This window comes from Pelophylax lessonae (genome assembly GCF_965119305.1).
Source record: "Pelophylax lessonae genome assembly, chromosome: 11".
NCBI classification, from domain to species: Eukaryota; Metazoa; Chordata; class Amphibia; order Anura; family Ranidae; genus Pelophylax; species Pelophylax lessonae.
In genome coordinates, this window is record NC_138778.1 from 147,219,400 (window position 1) to 147,244,300 (window position 24,901).

Here is a 24,901-nt window from a genome sequence, read left to right on the forward strand (position 1 = left end):
CATAGGGGGGGGGTATGATCTCCATGTATAAATACATAGGGGGGGGTATGATCTCCATGTATAAATACATAGGGGGGGTATGATCTCCATGTATAAATACATAGGGGGGGGGTATGATCTCCATGTATAAATACATAGGGGGGGTATGATCTCCATGTATAAATACATAGGGGGGGGGGTATGATCTCCATGTATAAATACATAGGGGGGGGTATGATCTCCATGTATAAATACATAGGGGGGGGTATGATCTCCATGTATAAATACATAGGGGGGGGTATGATCTCCATGTATAAATACATAAGGGGGGTATGATCTCCATGTATAAATACATAGGGGGGGTATGATCTCCATGTATAAATACATAGGGGGGGTATGATCTCCATGTATAAATACATAGGGGGGGGGTATGATCTCCATGTATAAATACATAGGGGGGGGTATGATCTCCATGTATAAATACATAGGGGGGGGGTATGATCTCCATGTATAAATACATAGGGGGGGTATGATCTCCATGTATAAATACATAGGGGGGGTATGATCTCCATGTATAAATACATAGGGGGGGGTATGATCTCCATGTATAAATACATAGGGGGGGGTATGATCTCCATGTATAAATACATAGGGGGGGTATGATCTCCATGTATAAATACATAGGGGGGGGGTATGATCTCCATGTATAAATACATAGGGGGGGGTATGATCTCCATGTATAAATACATAGGGGGGAATGATCTCCATGTATAAATACATAGGGGGGGGGTATGATCTCCATGTATAAATACATAGGGGGGGGGGTATGATCTCCATGTATAAATACATAAGGGGGGGTGTATGATCTCCATGTATAAATACATAGGGGGGGGGGGTATGATCTCCATGTATAAATACATAGGGGGGGGTATGATCTCCATGTATAAATACATAGGGGGGGGGTATGATCTCCATGTATAAATACATAGGGGGGGGGTATGATCTCCATGTATAAATACATAGGGGGGGGGGTATGATCTCCATGTATAAATACATAGGGGGGGGAGGTATGATCTCCATGTATAAATACATAGGGGGGGGGGTATGATCTCCATGTATAAATACATAGGGGGGGGTATGATCTCCATGTATAAATACATAGGGGGGGGTATGATCTCCATGTATAAATACATGGGGGGGGGGTATGATCTCCATGTATAAATACATAGGGGGGGTATGATCTCCATGTATAAATACATAGGGGGGGTATGATCTCCATGTATAAATACATAGGGGGGGTATGATCTCCATGTATAAATACATAGGGGGGGGTATGATCTCCATGTATAAATACATAGGGGGGAATGTATTAGTGTCTGAAGTTGATATAACAGCAGAAATGTAGAACATAAATCAATGTGTCACACTGTTTATAAGGCTCGGTTTCCACTGCCGCGGCTACGAAGTTGTGCTACTTCTAGCGCGACTTCGTAGCGAAAGTAAACTGCGGCTTTCAGTGAGGCTTGTCCCTCATTATAGAGGGAAGTCGCACTGAAGCCGGCTCAAAAGTAGTGCATGAACTACTTTTGAAGTCGCCGCAACTGAAGTCGCGGCAGTGGAAACGGGCCGAATTGAAATCAATGGCTTTTGACTTGCTGTGCGACTTGACATGTGTCAAGTCGCACAGCAAGTCGCACTAGTGGAAACTGGCACTTAATACATTGTTTAATATTTTCTACTGTCTGCTTTTTAAGGTCATATATGAAATGTGAAAAATGATGTAAAAATAGTTTTTTTTTATATATGTTTTAGACATTGTTACTTTAATCTTGGAAGGACTCTTCCAAAGTCCCATGGGCATTTTCTTTTTGCATAATTATAATAATAAACATCATTTATTATCATTATCACATGACCTTATTATCATTATCACATGACCTTATTATCATTATCACATGACCTTATTATCATTATCACATGACCTTATTATCATTATCACATGACCTTATTACCATTATCACATGACCTTATTATCATTGTCACATGACCTTATTACCATTATCACATGACCTTATTATCATTATCACATGACCTTATTATCATTATCACATGACCTTATTATCATTGTCACATGACCTTATTATCATTATCACATGACCTTATTATCATTATCACATGACCTTATTATCATTATCACATGACCTTATTATCATTGTCACATGACCTTATTATCATTGTCACATGACCTTATTACCATTATCACATGACCTTATTATCATTATCACATGACCTTATTATCATTGTCACATGACCTTATTATCATTATCACATGACCTTATTATCATTATCACATGACCTTATTATCATTATCACATGACCTTATTATCATTGTCACATGACCTTATTATCATTATCACATGACCTTATTATCATTGTCACATGACCTGTGTTGTCTGCATCAGTAAAAGTAATAATACTTTTTTTGCTTGTTTCAATCAATGACCGCCCCAAACCGTGATTATAAATACTAAAAACTATTTTTATTTTTTTTATTTTTGAAAAAAAAAAGTTATACTTACCTGTTCTGTGCAATTATATTGCACAGAGCAGTCCCTTACCTCGTATTCTGGTGCCCCCCACCAACAATGGCTGCTTTGCCCTGCTATGGGATGCCCTCCTCAGCAAGCTATGCATTATGGGGGCGCACTCTTGAGCAGGACTGTGTGCGTTCATGGACACACGTAGCACCGGTAAGCTGTGTCCATGTTTGACTGACAGCAGCGGGAGCCGATATCTCCCACCGCTCTCAGTGTCTCCTTTGATAGCAGGGAGTGAGGAGAGCCGCACTGGAGCTTAAACAACACTGGATGGGTGAGGAGGCGGCAGGTAAGTGTTTATAGATTTGGGGGCAGTTAATGGGGCCTTTTCCTTTTTTTTTTACCATAATGCAAGGTAAGAAACAATTTACCTTATAAGCACACATACCCACTTTAATATATATATATTTTATATCAGTGCCTGTTGGAACAGTTTTTTTTTATTTTTTAGTTGATTTTGTTTTTTTGAGTTTGACATTGGTTGACACGATCAAAGAAAGATTTTTACTCTTACTGATGCAGACAGCACAGATCATGGGATAATATTAATGTTATATATATATATATATGTTAGAGATAGACCGATTATGGGCGTGGCCGATATGCACTTTCCCCGATATATCGGTATCGGCTCCGGAACCGGCCAATATTGCCGATATTTTTGTGACGTCATTTTGCCTTCTTAGGCCACCTCCCTCGCCTTGGACAGCCTCATCTGGAGTCAGGACTAGTCTCGTGGGAGTGTATCACAGCCATACACCCACCCACAGCAGCCCGGTGCCAGCCACCCGGTGCCAGCCAGCCACCCACATCCACAGGCCCTGTACCAGCCAGCCATCCACAGGCACTGTACCAGCGAGCCAGCCAGCCACCCACAGGCACTGTACCAGCGAGCCAGCCAACCACCCACAGGCTCTGTGCAGGCCAGCCACCCACATCAACAGGCACTGTACCAGCCAACCACAGGCACTGTACCAGCGAGCCAGCCAGCCACCCACATCCACAGGCATACCTCCCAACTTTTGAAGTTTGCAATGAGGGACACGGAAAGAGAAACCAAACCTGCGGCGCACGGAGCGCACCGCGGCAAATTGTGGGTGTGGCCAATTGCGTAGCAGTGAGAGGGGCTTAAGGGATAGGGTAAACAAAACCCAGACTTCATAGTACTCATAAAATATGATTTGATTGCTCAGCCTACCTTAAAGAAGAACTTCATTAAAATAGTCAGGGACTGCATAGCAACCAGCAACTGTTGAGACAATGAAGACTTTGGGGAGAAGTATATAATGTACAGTATTGTGTATATAGTGCAGGAGAGTGTAATGTACAAAATGCAGGAGACAGGAGTATGTAATGTACAGAATGCAGGAGACAGGAGTATGTAATGTATAGAATGCAGGAGACAGGAGTATGTAATGTACAGAATGCAGGAGACAGGAGAGTGTAATGTACAGAATACAGGGGACAGGAGTATGTAATGTACAGAATGCAGGAGACAGGAGTATGTAATGTATAGAATGCAGGAGACAGGAGTATGTAATGTACAGAATGCAGGAGACAGGAGAGTGTAATGTACAGAATACAGGGGACAGGAGTATGTAATGTACAGAATGCAGGAGACAGGAGTATGTAATGTACAGAATGCAGGGGTCTGACTCTGCACCATCCACCCCCCCCCCCAGCTCTATACACCCCAAATGCCCACCCATCTCCATACACCCCCCCCCCCATCCACCCCAAATGCCCCCAGCAGCTCTATCCACCTCAAATGCCCACCCTAGCTCCATCCACCCCAAATGCCCACCCTAGCACTATCAATCCCAAACACCCATCCAGTGGCGGAGCCAGAGGGTTAGCTGGGGTGGCAATTGTCACCCCAGAAGAAGTCCTTGCCACCCCTGTTGCCACCCCAATCCTGGGCGGGTGGCCGGGTGCATGGCAGCGGAGGAATCACAGGGCAGGGGATCGCCGTACGGCCGGGAGCTGCGGAGGGAGGCGGATGGAGAGCAGGGAAGACCGGACTCCTGCTACTTACACAGCCAGTGGTGTCGGCAGGGGGGGCTGAACGGAGCTTCAGCCCCGAGTGTGCCAACCAAAAAGTCCCGGGTCTCGTGTGTGGATCGTCATCGTTTTAAGTTATTTGCCTGCCCCCGCCCCGAGTGTCAAATATGCCATTGCATTGCTCCTACTTCCTTCGGCTCTCAGCTGAGCTGAGCAGCGCTGCAGCCAGAAGACGGAGGGGGTGGAGGCGGAGCCAATGCTAGGCGGCAAGGAGAGGAATTTGAAATCCTCCTCCGTTCCGAGAACCTCTTCTGCTGTCACATGACGAGCGGAGGAGGATTTCAAATTCCTCCCCTTGCCGCCTAGCATTGGCTCCGCCTCCACCCCCTCCGTCTTCTTCTGGCTGCAGCGCTGCTCAGCTCAGCTGAGAGCCGAAGGAAGAAGAATGTGAGTGCCCGAGGGGGGAGGGGGGGAAAGAAGGAAGAATGTGAGTGCCCGAGGGGGGGGGGGGGAATGTGAGTGCCTGAGGGGGAGGGAGGAGGAAGAATGTGAGTGCCCGAGGGGGGGGGGGAGAATGTGAGTGCCTGAGGGGGAGGGAGGAGGAAGAAGGTGAGTGCCCGAGGGGGGGGAGGAAGAAGGTGAGTGCCTGATGGGGGGGAGGAAGAAGAAGGTGAGTGCCTGATGGGGGGGGGAGAAGGTGAGTGCCTGAGGGGGGGGGGAGGAGTAAGAAGGTGAGTGCCTGAGGGGGGGGAGGAGGAAGAAGGTGAGTGCCTGAGAGGGGGGGGAAGAAGAAGGTGAGTGCCCGAGGGGGGGGGGGAAGGAGGAGGAAGAAGGTTAGTGCCTGAGGGGGGGGGGGGTGGAAGAAGGTTAGTGCCTGAGGGGGGAGGAGGAAGAAGGTTAGTGCCTAAGGGGGGCGCCGCCCCCCCATCCATGCGTCCAGCCCCCTAATCTGCATGCAGGGGCGTTCAATGGGATTTTTTTTTTTTTGCATCACCTGATTAGAGCCAGAGGCTCTAATAGGGCGATGCAAAGGGTGGACCCGGGGCGCAGAGCAGTGCATCCCGAGCCCACCCATTGCGTGACAATAGCGAATGAATATTCGCTATTGTCACACCGATCCAACTCCTGGCCAATCAGGAAGCGCTTCCGATACGCGCTTCTTGATTGGCCACAAGACAAACCCCTTGCCATTAGCCGAGGAGGAGGCGGAAGGACTCGTGGAGACGCGCCGCCGGTCACCGGTACTCAGAAGAAGCCGCTGCTGCTGGAAGGACTCGTGGAGACGCGCCGCCGGTCACCGGGACTGAGAAGAAGCCGCCCGCTGCCGCTCCAGGTAGGTAAGGGGGCACGCACGCTGATCTCTGCATTGGGGGCATGTACGCTGGTCACTGCATTGGGGGCATGTATGCTGGTCACTGCATTGGGGGCATGTATGCTGATCTCTGCATTGAAGGGGGCATGTACGCTGATCTCTGCATTAAAGGGGGCATGTACGCTGGTCACTGCATTGAAGGGGGAATGTACGCTGGTCACTGCATTGAAGGGGGAATGTACGCTGGTCACTGCGTTGAAGGGGGCATGTACGTTGGTAACTGCATTGAAGGGGGAATGTACGCTGGTCACTGCATTGAAGGGGGCATGTACGCTGATCTCTGCATTGAAGGGGGCATGTACGCTGATCTCTGCATTGAAGGGGGCATGTACGCTGATCTCTGCATTGAAGGGGGAATGTACGCTGGTCACTGCATTGAAGGGGGCATGTACGCTGGTCACTGCATTGGGGGCATGTATGCTGGTCTCTGCATTGGGGGCATGTATGCTGGTCACTGCATTCAGGGCATGTATGCTGATCTCTGCATTGAAGGGGGCATATACACTGATCTCTGCATTGAAGGGGGCATATAAGCTGATATCTGCATTGAAGGGGGCATGTACGCTGGTCTCTGCATTGAAGGGGGCATGTACGCTGGTCACTGCATTGAAGGGGGCATGTACGCTGGTCACTGCATTGAAGGGGGCATGTACGCTGGTCACTGCATTGAAGGGGGCATGTACGCTGGTCACTGCATTGAAGGGGGCACGCTGGTCACTCTGCATTGAAGGGGGCACGCTGGTCACTCTGCATTGAAGGGGGCACATACCTTAATTACTGAAGGCCCGTTTCTCACTTTTGCGACCTCAAAGTCACGCAATTTTTTACAGCGTTTTTTGCCGCAAAGCAATGCCTATTACATTTTTCTGTTTGCGCCCCCCTAACATTTTTGAGCACCAGCCGCCACTGTCCCCAATATACCTAGAACATTGTGCACATATTAATCTGCAAGTGTTCACAGATATTTATAGGTCAGAGTGTTTAACTGACAAAGAATGATGTGCCATAGAACTGCTGATGTGGATGTATTTTTCTGCTCTGTATCTAATAAATGCATACTTTACACCCCCCCTTTCCAGTACCCCCCAGAGCTCTTCAGGCCCCCCCCCCCACCAGTGCTCTTTAGTCCCCCCCCCTCCCCCAGGACTCTTCAGCTCCCCACAGTGCTTTACAGCTCCCCCCTATTTTCATAGATTTAGGCTAATATGTATTCTGCCACATATTTTTTGTAAAAGTGTATTTTGATTGGTTTGCAAAAAAGTTATTACATCTACAAACTGGAACTTTTTATTTTTTAATTGTTTTTACTAGTAATGGCAGCGATCAGCGATTATTAGAGGGACTGCGACATTGCGGTGGACAAATCTGACACTAAATGACACTTATATATTACCCCCCAAAATAATACCTTGCCCCCCCTTTGCCACCCCTGTTTTAAAAGTCTAGCTCCGCCACTGCACCCATCCAACCTCCAAACACTCCAAATGGCCACCCCAGCTCCATCCACCCCCCCCATCCAGCTCCATTCACCCCATATGCCCACTCCAGCTCCATCCACCCCAAATGCCCCGAGCTCCATCCAACCCAAATTCCCCCTTTTGGGGGGCGCAAACAGAAAAATGTAATAGGCATTGCTTTGCGGCAAAAAACGCTGTTAAAAATTGCGTGACTTTGAGGTCACAAAAGTGTGAAAGGGGCCTTCAGTAATCAAGGTAGAGTGTGCCCCCTTCAATGCAGAGTGACCAGCATGCCGTGCCCCCCTTCAATGCAGAGGGACCAGCGTGCCCCCTTTCAATGCAGAATGGCCAGCGTGCCCCCCTTTCAATGCAGAATGACCAGCGTGCCCCCTTTCAATACAGAATAACCAGCGTGCCACCTTTCAATGCAGAATGACCAGCATGACCCCTTTCAATGCAGAATAACCAGCCTGACCCCTTTCAATGCAGAGAGACCTTTGTGCCCCTTTCAATGCAGAGAGACCAGCGTGCCCCCTTCAATGCAGAATGGCCAGCGTGACCCCTTTCAATGCAGAATAACCAGCGTGACCCTTTTCAATGCAGAATAACCAGCGTGACCCCTTTTAATGCAGAATGACCAGCGTGACCCCTTTCAATGCAGAATAACCAGCGTGACCCCTTTCAATGCAAAATAACCAGCCTGACCCCTTTAATGCAGAATGACCAGCATGACCCCTAATGCAGAATAACTAGCGTGACCCCTGTCAAAGAATAACCAGCATGACCCCTTTAATGCAGAATGGCCAGCGTGACCCCTTTAATGCAGAATAACCAGCGTGATCCCTTTAATGCAGAATTACCCGCGTGACCCCTTTAATGCAGAATTACCCGCGTGACCCCTTTAATGCAGAATGACCAGCGTGACCCCTTAATGCAGAATGACCCGCGTGACCCCTTAATGCAGAATGACCAGCGTGACCCTTTTAATGCAGAATGACCCGCGTGACCCCTTAATGCAGATTGACCAGCGTGACCCCTTTAATGCAGAATGACCCGCGTGACCCCTTAATGCAGAATGACCAGCGTGACCCCTTTAATGCAGAATGACCAGCGTGACCCCTTAATGCAGAATGACCAGCGTGCCGTGCCCCCCCACCCGAGACCAGTGCACTTACCTGCAGCGGCTTCTCCTCTGTCCCCCGGCATCTCCTCGAGTCCTTCTGCCTCCTCCTCGGCCAATGGCATGGTTTCCTGATTGGCCAGGAGGAGGATCTGTGTGACAATATCGAATATTAATTTGCTATTGTCACACAATGGGTGGACTGGGGGCCCTCCATGTTCTTCTTGCAGCCGCTAAATGCCTACTTTTCCTCCTCTCCCTCCTGCAGGCATTTAGCAGCTGCAGGAAGAACATGGAGGGCATCGGTCCCTCTATATGTTACCCCTCCTCTCCTGGTTTAGAATGGAGCCACATGGGTCTCTTGGAGCATCATGCCGGGTCGCAATGGCGACCACTGTAGTTACGCCCCTGCAGTGGAGAAAAATAAAAGTTCTGTCAGGATGAAGGAGCAATGAGGTACTGTATGAATGGAATGCTGTCAGGATTGGCAGATGGGATGGACCACTGGTGAGAGGATTTCTTGGCATAAAGGGTTAAAAAGTGATAAAAGGATTGCATAGTTGCCAACATTTGAAAAAAATTTCCAGGGACACATTGCAGCACAGCTATCAATTACTTCCCACAACCACTTCCCCAAAGCTCCGCCCACTCCGCATAATTAATCTCCGCCTACTTATCAGATTATAGGGTCTACTTCATAAAGAGAGAATTACAGGAAATTGAAAAGGGAATTGAAAACTTAAGGCCAAAGTAGCAGAGTTGGAATAATTCTCCCATTCAGCTGTACTACTTCTGCCTAAAGTTTAAAATTCTCATCACAATTCCCTGCAATTCTAAAGTGTGAAATGTGCTCAGGTGTGACCATAGAAAAAATGGAATATGGAAATATAAAGAAAGTGCAAGGTGTAAATAAGTATGATTATACTATCTGGTATAATTAGGTTTTATTGTACTTATTTACACCTAATACTTTATTTAGATTTACATATTCCATTTTTTCTATGGTCACACCTGAGCACATTTCACACTTTATTCACCTGTCTTTGAATTCAGCCCTCTGTAGGGTGATAATTTCATTTACATAAAACAATGTGGCATCCTTTCCTTCCTAACACATTACCCAGTCCATACCAGTATAGATCCTAACACATTACCCAGTCCATACCAGTATAGATCCTCACACATTACCCAGTCCATACCACCCTCACACATTACCCAGTCCATACCAGTATAGATCCTAACACATTACCCAGTCCATACCAGTATAGATCCTAACACATTACCCAGTCCATACCAGTATAGATCCTAACTCATTACCCAGTCCATACCAGTATAGATCCTAACTCATTACCCAGTCCATACCAGTATAGATCCTAACACATTCCCCAGTCCATACCAGTATAGATCCTAACACATTACCCAGTCCATACCACCCTCACACATTACCCAGTCCATACCAGTATAGATCCTAACACATTACCCAGTCCATACCAGTATAGATCCTCACACATTACCCAGTCCATACCACCCTCACACATTACCCAGTCCATACCAGTATAGATCCTAACACATTACCCAGTCCATACCAGTATAGATCCTAACACATTACCCAGTCCATACCAGTATAGATCCTAACTCATTACCCAGTCCATACCAGTATAGATCCTAACTCATTACCCAGTCCATACCAGTATAGATCCTAACACATTCCCCAGTCCATACCAGTATAGATCCTAACACATTACCCAGTCCATACCACCCTCACACATTACCCAGTCCATACCAGTATAGATCCTAACACATTACCCAGTCCATACCAGTATAGATCCTCACACATTACCCAGTCCATACCACCCTCACACATTACCCAGTCCATACCAGTATAGATCCTAACACATTACCCAGTCCATACCAGTATAGATCCTAACACATTACCCAGTCCATACCAGTATAGATCCTAACTCATTACCCAGTCCATACCAGTATAGATCCTAACTCATTACCCAGTCCATACCAGTATAGATCCTAACACATTCCCCAGTCCATACCAGTATAGATCCTAACACATTACCCAGTCCATACCACCCTCACACATTACCCAGTCCATACCAGTATAGATCCTAACACATTACCCAGTCCATACCAGTATAGATCCTCACACATTACCCAGTCCATACCACCCTCACACATTACCCAGTCCATACCAGTATAGATCCTAACACATTACCCAGTCCATACCAGTATAGATCCTAACACATTACCCAGTCCATACCAGTATAGATCCTAACTCATTACCCAGTCCATACCAGTATAGATCCTAACTCATTACCCAGTCCATACCAGTATAGATCCTAACACATTCCCCAGTCCATACCAGTATAGATCCTAACACATTACCCAGTCCATACCACCCTCACACATTACCCAGTCCATACCAGTATAGATCCTAACACATTACCCAGTCCATACCAGTATAGATCCTCACACATTACCCAGTCCATACCACCCTCACACATTACCCAGTCCATACCAGTATAGATCCTAACACATTACCCAGTCCATACCAGTATAGATCCTAACACATTACCCAGTCCATACCAGTATAGATCCTAACTCATTACCCAGTCCATACCAGTATAGATCCTAACTCATTACCCAGTCCATACCAGTATAGATCCTAACACATTCCCCAGTCCATACCAGTATAGATCCTAACACATTACCCAGTCCATACCACCCTCACACATTACCCAGTCCATACCAGTATAGATCCTAACACATTACCCAGTCCATACCAGTATAGATCCTAACACATTCCCCAGTCCATACCAGTATAGATCCTAACACATTCCCCAGTCCATACCAGTATAGATCCTAACTCATTACCCAGTCCATACCATCCTCACACATTACCCAGTCCATACCAGTATAGACCCTAACACATTACCCAGTCCATACCATCCTAACACATTACAGAGTCCATACCAGTATAGTCCATACCAGTATAGATCCTAACACATTACCCAGTCCATACCATCCTCACACATTACCCAGTCCATACCAGTATAGATCCTAACACATTACCCAGTCCATATTATCCTAACACATACCAAGTCCATACCAGTATAGATATCCAGCATGAGATTTTTCCCATTGAGGATTGAGGTCTGTTTTCATTTTTTGAGCAATATATATATATATATATATATATATATATATATATATATATATATATATATATATATGCACACACATACACATACACGGATATGTACACACATTTATCTAGAGCTAGAAAACTATATATATGTATCAATTAACAGGTGTATAAATTATATCTATAAAAAAACATTATTAATAGTAGTAATTAATGGAGTGTGAGGCCTCCAGCTTGTCGGAAGGTGCTCTGCCTCCCCCTGCTGGCGGATTTTGGAAAGTGCACCATGCTGACACCCTGCCTTCGGTGACACGTTAAATTTGCGACAGGCGGGAAGAGTGAGCGGGCACAGAGAGAGAGACAACCTGCTGCCAGAACTACAACTCCTAGCTGGGGTGAGAGTGACACTGTGTGGCACAAAAGTAAAAAAAAAAAAAAAAAATTTTTTTTTTGTGATTTACATTGTCCCTGATTAACAGGGACACTGTAAAATGCCCGGGACAGGCTCCTATTTGCCGGGATTGTCCCGGGAAAAAGGGGACAGTTGGCAGGTATGGGATTGCAGATCAGGAAATGCTGAGGATGAAGGGGGAGGGGGGCTGCTGGGGGTGTAGTGACTGAGAACCAAACAAGCAGTTGGGAGAGAGGAGACAGTGAACAGCTGGACAGAAGGAACGGTGTGGGGAGTTCTGTGTGCAGTGATGGGGAAAGATTCTCTCATTTACCTTCTGCAAAGCGCATTCCGTCGGTACAGAGGCAGTGTAGTTTACAGCTCGAGCTGTTTTGCAAGGAGGAATGGGCAAAAATTTCAGTCTCTCGATGTGCAAAACTGATAGAGACATACCCCAAGCGACTTACAGCTGTAATCGCAGCAAAAGGTGGCGCTACAAAGTATTTACTTAAGGGGGCTGAATAATTTTGCACGCCCAATTTTTCAGTTTTTTATTTGTTAAAAAAGTTTGAAATATCCAATAAATTTCGTTCCACTTCATGATTGTGTCCCACTTGTTGTTGATTCTTCACAAAAAATTACAGTTTTATATCTTTATGTTTGAAGCCTGAAATGTGGCAAAAGGTCGCAAAGTTCAAGGGGGCCGAATACTTTCGCAAGGCACTGTGTATATATATATATATATATATGTGTGTGTGTGTATATCCAGTGGGTACGGAAAGTATTCAGACCCCCTTAAATTTTTCACTCTTTGTTATATTGCAGCCATTTGCTAAAATCATTTAGGTTCATTCTTCTTCCTCATGAATGTACACATAGCACCCCATACTGACAGAAAAACACAGAATTGTTGACATTGTTGCAGATTTATTAAAAAAGAAAAACTGAAATATCACATGGTCCTAAGTATTCAGACCCTTTGCTCAGTATTTAGTAGAAGCCCCCTTTTGATCTAATACAGCCAGGAGTCTTTTTGGGAAAGATGCAACAAGTCTTTCACATCTGGATTTGGGGATCCTCTGCCATTCCTCCTTGCAGATCCTCTCCAGTTCTGTCAGGTTGGATGGTAAACGTTGGTGGACAGCCATTTTTAGGTCTCTCCAGAGATGCTCAATTGGGTTTAAGTCAGGGCTCTGGCTGGGCCATTCAAGAACAGTCACGGAGTTGTTGTGAAGCCACTCCTTCGTTATTTTAGCTGTGTGCTTAGGGTCATTGTCTTGTTGGAAGGTAAACCTTCGGCCCAGTCTGAGGTCCAGAGCACTCTGGAGAAGGTTTTTGTCCAGGATATCCCTGAACTTGGCCGCATTCATCTTTCCCTCGATTGCAACCAGTCGTCCTGTCCCTGCAGCTGAAAAACACCCCCACAGCATGATGCTGCCACCACCATGCTTCACTGTTGGGACTGAATTGGACAGGTGATGAGCAGTGCCTGGTTTTCTCCACACATACCGCTTAGAATTAAGGCCAAAAAGTTCTATTTTGGTCTCATCAGACCAGAGAATCTTATTTCTCACCATCTTGGAGTCCTTCAGGTGTTTTTTAGCAAACTCCATGCAGGCTTTCATGTGTCTTACACTGAGGAGAGGCTTCCGTCGGGCCACTCTGCCATAAAGCCCCGACTGGTGGAGGGCTGCAGTGATGGTTGACTTTCTACAACTTTCTCCCATCTCTTGACTGCATCTCTGGAGCTCAGCCACAGTGATCTTTGGGTTCTTCTGTACCTCTCTCACCAAGGCTCTTCTCCCCCGACAGCTCAGTTTGGCCGGACGGCCAGCTCTAGGAAGGGTTCTGGTCGTCCCAAACGTCTTCCATTTGAGGATTATGGAGGCCACTGTGCTCTTAGGAACCTTAAGTGCAGCAGAAATCTTTTTGTAACCTTGGCCAGATCTGTGCCTTGCCACAATTCTGTCTCTGAGCTCTTCAGGCAGTTCCTTTGACCTCATGATTCTCATTTGCTCTGACATGCATTGTGATCTGGAAGGTCTTATATAGACAGGTGTGTGGCTTTCCTAATCAAGTCCAATCAGTATAATCAAACACAGCTGGACTCAAATGAAGGTGTAGAACCATCTCAAGGATGATCAGAAGAAATGGAAAGCACCTGAGTTAAATATATGAGTGTCACAGCAAAGGGTCTGAATACTTAGGACCATGTGATATTTCAGTTTTTCTTTTTTAATAAATCTGCAACAATGTCAACAATTCTGTGTTTTTCTGTCAGTATGGGGTGCTATGTGTACATTCATGAGGAAGAAGAATGAACTTAAATGATTTTAGCAAATGGCTGCAATATAACAAAGAGTGAAAAATTTAAGGGGGTCTGAATACTTTCCGTACCCACTGTATGTATATATATATATGTGTGTGTGTATATGTATATATGTGTGTGCATATATATATGTATATATACTGTATATGTGTGTGTGTATAGATAGATGGATATTCAGTTAGTTTTCATGTGTCAGAACATGTCATTATGTGTTCTTTTAAACTTTGGTTTCACTTTTTAAACTAGGCGGCACCAGGGGGTATTTTGCAATTCGGCACTGCGGGACTTTAACGGACAATTGCGCGGTCGTGCAACGCTGTACCTAAACGAATTTGACGTCTTTTTTTCCCACAAATAGAGCTTTCTTTTGGTGGTATTTGATCACCTGTGCGATTTTTTGATCATGCGCTATAAACAAAAAAAGAGCGTAAATTTTGCAAAAATAACAATATTTTTCAAATTTTTTTAAATGAAATTCCCCAAAAAAAATGTAAAAATCAAAATTTTTTTAACATTTTCGGCACAATTTGTTTTATGCTACATATGTTTGGTAAAAAAAAAATCGCAAAAAGCGTATTTTGATTGGTTTGCGCAAAAGTTATCGCGTTTACTAACAAAGGAAAAGATTTTTGTCATTTTTGGTGTTTTTTTTTAACGAGTAATGGCGGCTATCTGCGATTTTTTTTGCGGGACTGCGACATTGTGGCGGACAGATCGGATCCTTGACTGACATTTTTGACACTTTTGGGGGTACCAGTGACATTACTACAGTAATCAGTGCTATAAATATGCACTGTTACTGTAAAATTACACTGGCAGTGAAGGGGTTAACTTTATTTGAGAGGGAGGGGCTATGTGTGTCCCTAGGGGCTTGATTCTTACTGTGATTGGCTGTGGCTTGAAGTGTAGGAACAGTGATCAACGGTCTTACATAGTAGAACCGTATGATCAGTGTTTCTACACGGGGGAGAATGACAGGCGGCTTGTTTACTCTAGCCGCCTGCCTTTCTCCCTCTCCCCCGACGATCGCTGAGTGACCGGCAGACATCGGGTCTGCCGGTCATACGCGCGGGGGGCCCGTGACCACGCGGGAGCGCGCCGCCGGCGGCGCGCGTCCGCTCCCCAGAGCCTCACAGGCTAGTGACGTACCGATACGTCACTCTGCCTATGAGGGGCTGACCGCCGCAGTATATGTACTTGCGGCGGTCGGCAAGCGGTTAAACTAGGTGGCACTGTAATCTCACACTATCTCGTGAGATTACAGGCAGTCCACCACATTTTACTTGGATCTCGGCCGTTTTCAGAGGAAAAACTTCTCCTCTGATCACCCTGTGAGAAGTGAAGTTCTCGGCCTCCTAAACAGGGTGCCAGAGGAGATAATTTACAAACCCCTCACTGAGGTATTACTCCCAGTCGCTACAGTACTCCTCCCGGTTGCTAAGGTATTTTTCCCCATTGCTAAGGTATTTTTCCCGATTGCTAAGTTATTTCCCTGGTTGCTAAGATATTTTTCCTAGTTCCTAGGGTATTTCTCCCGGTTGCTAAGGTATTTTCCCGGTTGCTAGGGTATTTTCCCCTGGTTGCTAAGGTATTTTTCCCGGTTGCTAATTTATTCCACCCGGTTGCTATGGTATTTTCCCTGGTTGTTAAGATAGTTTTCCTAGTTGCTAGGGTATTTTTCCCAGTTGCTAAGGTATGTTTCCCAGTTGCTAAGGTATTTATCCCTGTTGCTAAGGTATTTCCCCCGGTTGCTAAGGTATTTTTCCCCATTTGCAAAGGTATTTCACCTGGTTGCTAAGGTATTTTTCCCAGTTGCTAAGGTATTTTTCTCGGTTGCTAAGGTATTTCACCTGGTTGCTAGGGTATTTCACCTTACATATAGTTACATAGTTACATAGTTTGTGAGGTTGAAAAAAGACATCAGTCCATCCAGTTCAACCTATGATGTGTGTGTGTGTTTGCTGTTAACCGTACATTGTATACCCCTGTATGTTGTACATTGTATACCCCTGTATGTTGTACATTGTATACCCCTGTATGTTGTACATTGTATACCCCTGTATGTTGTGGTCTTTAAGGTGTCCATCTAATAGTTTTTTGAAACTATCAATGCTCCCTGCTGATACGACTGCTTGTGGAAGAGAATTCCACATCCTTACCGCTCTTACAGTGAAGAACCCCTTACGCATTTTAAGGTTAAACCGCCTTTCCTCTAGTTTTAGTGAGTGGCCACGTGTCTTATTGTATCTCCTCTCTCTGAATAGTTTGTTCCTTATGCTAGGGTCGCCAGTACAGTATTTGTACATTGATATCATATCCCCCCTCAATCGTCTCTTCTCCAGAGAGAATAAGTTCAGTGCTTGTAGTCTTTCCTCATAGCTGATGTCCTCCATTCCCCAAATTATTTTTGTTGCCCTTCTCTGGACTTTCTCCAGTTCCAGCACATCCTTCCTGAGGACCGGTGCCCAGAACTGGACAGCATACTCCAGATGTGGCCGGACCAGAGTCTTGTAGAGTGGAAGAATAATCTCTTTATTTCTGGAGTGAATCCCCTTTTTTATACATCCCAGTATTCTGTTGGCTTTGCTTGCAGCGGCTTGGCATTGCATGCCACTGCCAAGCCTGTTGTCTACCAGTACCCCCAGGTCCCTTTCCATCCTAGACTCACCCAGAGGTTCCCCCCCTAGTGAGTAGCTTGCTTTCTGGTTTCTGGCCCCCAAGTACATTACTTTACATTTTTCTACATTAAATCTCATCTGCCATGTAGTTGCCCACCCCGTTATTTTGTTCAGGTCCGCTTGCAAGATTTCCACATCCTGCATAGAAGATATTGGCATGCCTAATTTAGTATCATCTGCAAATACTGAGATTGTACTAGATATCCCCTCCTCTAGATCATTTATGAATAAATTAAACAGGATTGGTCCCAGGACAGAACCCTGGGGGACCCCACTTTCCACACCCGCCCAATCCGAGTACTCCCCATTAATCACCACCCTCTGTACTCTCCCCTGGAGCCAGTTCTCTATCCAGGTACTCACCTTATGGTCCATACCTACCTTCCTTAGTTTGTACAGTAAGCGTTTGTGGGGAACGGTGTCAAAGGCCTTTGCAAAGTCCAGATACACCACATCCACAGGCTTACCTTTATCTAGATGGCAGCTCACTTCATCGTAGAAGGTTAATAGATTGGTTTGGCATGAACGATTTTTCATAAATCCATGCTGATTACTACTAATAATACCGTTTTCATTACTAAAGTCTTGTATGTGGTCCCTTAATATCTCCTCCAAAATTTTGCAGACTACTGATGTTAGGCTGACCGGCCTATAGTTAACCCGGGATATATCTCGGCCCCTTTTTAAATATTGGTACCACGTTGGCTTTTTTCCAACCAGCTGGCACCATACCCGTCTGTAAACTATCCTTAAAGATCAAGAATAATGGTCTGGCAACCTGGTTGCTAAGGTATTTTTCCTGGTTGCTAAGGTATTTTCCCGATTGCTAAGGTATTTCACCCGGTTGCTAATGTATTTTTCCCTGGTTGCTACGGTATTTCACCTGGTTGCTAAGGTATTTCACCTGGTTGCTAGCATATTCTTGCCGGTTGCTAATGTATTTTAACCAGTTGCTAAGGTATTTTTCCCAGTTGCTAAGGTATTTCACCTGATTGCTAAAGTATTTTTCCCAGTTGCTAAGGTATTTTTCCCGGTTTTTAAGGTATTTTATCCAGGTGCTAGGGTATTCACCCGGTTGCTAGGATATTTTTACCCGGTTGCTAAGGCATTTTTCCCTGGTTGCTATGGTATTTCACCTGGTTGCTAAGGTATTTTTATCAGTTGCTAATGTATTTTTCCTGGTTGCTAAGGTATTTCACCCGATTGCTAGGGTATTTTTCCCCGTTTGCTAAGGTATTTTACCTGATTACTTAGGTATTTTTCCCAGTTGCTAAGGTATTTTTCCCAATTGCTAGGGTATTTTACCCGGTTGCTAGGGTATTTTTCCCGGGTGCTAGGGTATTTTCCCCAGATGTTAGGGTATTTTTCCGGTTGCTAGGGTATTTCCCCCGCATTGCTAAGGTATTTTTCCCGGTTGCTAAGGTATTTCTTCCTGTTGCTAGGGTTCCCCCAGTTGCTAAGGTATTTTTCCCCGGTTGCAAAGGTATTTCACCTGGTTGCGAAGGTATTTTTCCCAGTTGCTAAGGTATTTTTTTCGGTTGCTAAGGTATTTCACCTGGTTGCTTAGGTATTTTTCCCGCTGGCTAAGGAATTTTCCTGGTTGCTAGGGTATTTTTTCCCGGTTGCTACGGTATTTCACCTGGTTCCTAGGGTATTTTTCCCAGTTGCTAATGTATTTTAACCGGTTGCTAAGGTATTTTCCCTGGTGGCTAAGGTATTTTTCCCGGTTGCTAAGACATTTTCCTGGTTGCCAGAGTATTTTCCCCGGTTGCTACGGTATTTCACCTGGTTGCTAGGGTATTTTTCCCTGTTGCTAAGGTATTTTCCCTGGTTGCTAAGGTATTTTTCCCAGTTACTAAGGTATTTTCCCCCCAGTTGCTAAGGTATTTTCCCTGGTTGCTAAGGTATTTTTCCCAGTTGTTAAGGTACTAGGTACTCTCAGATGAACTGCTTGTCTGCCCTGGTTACTTTCACTCGGGGTAACATTATCTTTCACATTATAGAAAAAAATTGGGCTAACTTTTTACCGTTTTCTTATTTTTTTAATTCAAAAAAGCGTATTTTTTTCCCCCAAAAAATGGCGTGGTAAGACCGCTGTGCAAATACGGTGTGATAAACAAATATTGCAACCATCTCCATTTTATTCTCTGGGGTCTCTGCTAAGAAAAGAATAAATCAGAAAAAGGCCCGGTCCGGAAGTGGGGAAAAAAGGGGCTTTTCCATATTTTCCAATCTAAATCTCCAAAGAATAAAATAGTGAATTTAGGGAGAAATGGGAAATTTTTATATTTTCAGCTATAAATTCTATAAATAACTTTCTTCCTGAGGATTGAAGACCCCACCCACCAGCCAATCAGAAGTTGAAGGTCTCTGAAGGCGTGGTGCTGGTTGGTGGGCAGGGTCTGTGCTCCCACAATTCTTTCTGATTGGCTGGTGGGCGGGGTTTGTGGCGGCTCATTTGCATACAGTGATTTGCCTCACACGATATGCTGTATTCTTATTTTCTCTATGCTGTATTCTTATTTTCTCAATTTTAATCAACTTTTCATTTCACAGACATCATTCCTCAGGAAGAAGGTCATTTATAGAATCCGTTTGGGATGAAAATATTAAAATATTAGAATTGTACGCTCTCCCTAAGTTGGTAATTATGTGATTTGAGAGCACATAAATAGCACTTAGAGTTCCTGTTATATTGTCTAGGTCGGGACATCAGCGGAAGCTGCGGCCAAAGACATACATAAAGTGGTAACAATACAGAGAAGTTTAGCGTGGCCCCTGCGTAAGGATGACACTTAATCGTGATGCAATACCACTCTTTTTATTTACACCAAATCAATTCTACCCAATCTTTCTTCATCCATTTTACTCTCATTATCAACTATTGCAAGAAATCTACAAATATCACAGGGTGCCTGTGAGTGGTATTAGGTCTCCCGCACCCAGGGGGGTAATGTTCTCCATGTACAAATACATAGGGGGGGGGGGTATGATCTCCATGTATAAATACATAGGGGGGGGGGTATGATCTCCATGTATAAATACATAGGGGGGGTATGATCTCCATGTATAAATACATAGGGGGGGGGTATTATCTCCATGTATAAATACATAGGGGGGGGTATGATCTCCATGTATAAATACATAGGGGGGGTATGATCTCCATGTATAAATACATAGAGGGGGGTATGATCTCCATGTATAAATACATAGGGGGGGGGTGTATGATCTCCATGTATAAATACATAGGGGGGGTATGATCTCCATGTATAAATACATAGGGGGGGGTTTGATCTCCATGTATAAATACATGGGGGGGGTATGATCTCCATGTATAAATACATAGGGGGGGGGTATTATCTCCATGTATAAATACATAGGGGGGGGGGTATGATCTCCATGTATAAATACATAGGGGGGTATGATCTCCATGTATAAATACATAGGGGGGGGGTATTATCTCCATGTATAAATACATAGGGGGGGGTATGATCTCCATGTATAAATACATAGGGGGGGTATGATCTCCATGTATAAATACATAGAGGGGGGTATGATCTCCATGTATAAATACATAGGGGGGGGGGTGTATGATCTCCATGTATAAATACATAGGGGGGGTATGATCTCCATGTATAAATACATAAGGGGGGGGTATTATCTCCATGTATAAATACATAGGGGGGGGGTATGATCTCCATGTATAAATACATAGGGGGGGTATGATCTCCATGTATAAATACATAGAGGGGGGTATGATCTCCATGTATAAATACATAGGGGGGGGGTGTATGATCTCCATGTATAAATACATAGGGGGGGTATGATCTCCATGTATAAATACATAGGGGGGGGTATTATCTCCATGTATAAATACATAGGGGGGGTATGATCTCCATGTATAAATACATAGGGGGGGTATGATCTCCATGTATAAATACATAGGGGGGGGTATTATCTCCATGTATAAATACATAGGGGGGGGTATGATCTCCATGTATAAATACATAGGGGGGGGGGTATGATCTCCATGTATAAATACATAGGGGGGGTGTGATCTCCATGTATAAATACATAGGGGGGGTATGATCTCCATGTATAAATACATAGGGGGGGTATGATCTCCATGTATAAATACATAGGGGGGGTATGATCTCCATGTATAAATACATAGGGGGGGTGTATGATCTCCATGTATAAATACATAGGGGGGGGGTATGATCTCCATGTATAAATACATAAGGGGGGGTATGATCTCCATGTATAAATACATAAGGGGGGGTATGATCTCCATGTATAAATACATAGGGGGGTATGATCTCCATGTATAAATACATAGGGGGGTATGATCTCCATGTATAAATACATAGGGGGGGGGGTATGATCTCCATGTATAAATACATAGGGGGGGTATGATCTCCATGTATAAATACATAGGGGGGGTATGATCTCCATGTATAAATACATAGGGGGGGGGTATGATCTCCATGTATAAATACATAGGGGGGGTATGATCTCCATGTATAAATACATAGGGGGGGTATGATCTTCACGTATAAATACATAAGGGGGGGTATGATCTCCATGTATAAATACATAGGGGGGTATGATCTCCATGTATAAATACATAGGGGGGGTATGATCTCCATGTATAAATACATAGGGGGGGTATGATCTCCATGTATAAATACATAAGGGGGGGTATGATCTCCATGTATAAATACATAGGGGGGGAGGTATGATCTCCATGTATAAATACATAGGGGGGGTATGATCTCCATGTATAAATACATAGGGGGGGGGGTTATGATCTCCATGTATAAATACATAGGGGGGTATGATCTCCATGTATAAATACATAGGGGGGTATGATCTCCATGTATAAATACATAGGGGGGGTATGATCTCCATGTATAAATACATAGAGGGGGGTATGATCTCCATGTATAAATACATAGGGGGGGGGGGTGTATGATCTCCATGTATAAATACATAGGGGGGGTATGATCTCCATGTATAAATACATAGGGGGGGGTATTATCTCCATGTATAAATACATAGGGGGGGAGTATGATCTCCATGTATAAATACATAGGGGGGGTATGATCTCCATGTATAAATACATAGGGGGGGGGGTATTATCTCCATGTATAAATACATAGGGGGGGGGTATGATCTCCATGTATAAATACATAGGGGGGGTATGATCTCCATGTATAAATACATAGAGGGGGGTATGATCTCCATGTATAAATACATAGGGGGGGGGGGTGTATGATCTCCATGTATAAATACATAGGGGGGGTATGATCTCCATGTATGAATACATAGGGGGGGGTATTATCTCCATGTATAAATACATAGGGGGGGGTATGATCTCCATGTATAAATACATAGGGGGGGTATGATCTCCATGTATAAATACATAGGGGGGGGGTATTATCTCCATGTATAAATACATAGGGGGGGGTATGATCTCCATGTATAAATACATAGGGGGGGTGTGATCTCCATGTATAAATACATAGGGGGGGTATGATCTCCATGTATAAATACATAGGGGGGGTATGATCTCCATGTATAAATACATAGGGGGGGTGTATTATCTCCATGTATAAATACATAGGGGGGGGTATGATCTCCATGTATAAATACATAAGGGGGGGTATGATCTCCATGTATAAATACATAAGGGGGGGTATGATCTCCATGTATAAATACATAGGGGGGTATGATCTCCATGTATAAATACATAGGGGGGGGGGTATGATCTCCATGTATAAATACATAGGGGGGGGGTATGATCTCCATGTATAAATACATAGGGGGGGTATGATCTCCATGTATAAATACATAGGGGGGGTATGATCTCCATGTATAAATACATAGGGGGGGTATGATCTCCATGTATAAATACATAGGGGGGGTATGATCTCCATGTATAAATACATAGGGGGGGTATGATCTTCACGTATAAATACATAAGGGGGGGTATGATCTCCATGTATAAATACATAGGGGGGGTATGATCTCCATGTATAAATACATAGGGGGGGTATGATCTCCATGTATAAATACATAGGGGGGGTATGATCTCCATGTATAAATACATAAGGGGGGGTATGATCTCCATGTATAAATACATAGGGGGGGAGGTATGATCTCCATGTATAAATACATAGGGGGGGTATGATCTCCATGTATAAATACATAGGGGGGGGGGTTATGATCTCCATGTATAAATACATAGGGGGGTATGATCTCCATGTATAAATACATAGGGGGGTATGATCTCCATGTATAAATACATAGGGGGGGTATGATCTCCATGTATAAATACATAGGGGGGGGGGTATGATCTCCATGTATAAATACATAGGGGGGTATGATCTCCATGTATAAATACATAGGGGGGGTATGATCTCCATGTATAAATACATAGGGGGGGGTATGATCTCCATGTATAAATACATAGGGGGGGGTATGATCTCCATGTATAAATACATAGGGGGGGTATGATCTTCACGTATAAATACATAAGGGGGGGTATGATCTCCATGTATAAATACATAGGGGGGGTATGATCTCCATGTATAAATACATAGGGGGGGTATGATCTCCATGTATAAATACATAGGGGGGGTATGATCTCCATGTATAAATACATAAGGGGGGGTATGATCTCCATGTATAAATACATAGGGGGTGAGGTATGATCTCCATGTATAAATACATAGGGGGGGTATGATCTCCATGTATAAATACATAGGGGGTGAGGTATGATCTCCATGTATAAATACATAGGGGGGGTATTATCTCCATGTATAAATACATAGGGGGGGGAGTATGATCTCCATGTATAAATACATAGGGGGGGTATGATCTCCATGTATAAATACATAGGGGGGGGGGGTATTATCTCCATGTATAAATACATAGGGGGGGGGGGTATGATCTCCATGTATAAATACATAGGGGGGGTATGATCTCCATGTATAAATACATAGAGGGGGGTATGATCTCCATGTATAAATACATAGGGGGGGGGGTGTATGATCTCCATGTATAAATACATAGGGGGGGTATGATCTCCATGTATGAATACATAGGGGGGGGGTATTATCTCCATGTATAAATACATAGGGGGGGGTATGATCTCCATGTATAAATACATAGGGGGGGTATGATCTCCATGTATAAATACATAGGGGGGGGGTATTATCTCCATGTATAAATACATAGGGGGGGGGTATGATCTCCATGTATAAATACATAGGGGGGGTGTGATCTCCATGTATAAATACATAGGGGGGGTATGATCTCCATGTATAAATACATAGGGGGGGTATGATCTCCATGTATAAATACATAGGGGGGGGTTTGATCTCCATGTATAAATACATGGGGGGGGTATGATCTCCATGTATAAATACATAGGGGGGGGGTATTATCTCCATGTATAAATACATAGGGGGGGGGGTATGATCTCCATGTATAAATACATAGGGGGGTATGATCTCCATGTATAAATACATAGGGGGGGGGGTATTATCTCCATGTATAAATACATAGGGGGGGGTATGATCTCCATGTATAAATACATAGGGGGGGTATGATCTCCATGTATAAATACATAGAGGGGGGTATGATCTCCATGTATAAATACATAGGGGGGGGTGTATGATCTCCATGTATAAATACATAGGGGGGGTATGATCTCCATGTATAAATACATAAGGGGGGGGTATTATCTCCATGTATAAATACATAGGGGGGGGGTATGATCTCCATGTATAAATACATAGGGGGGGTATGATCTC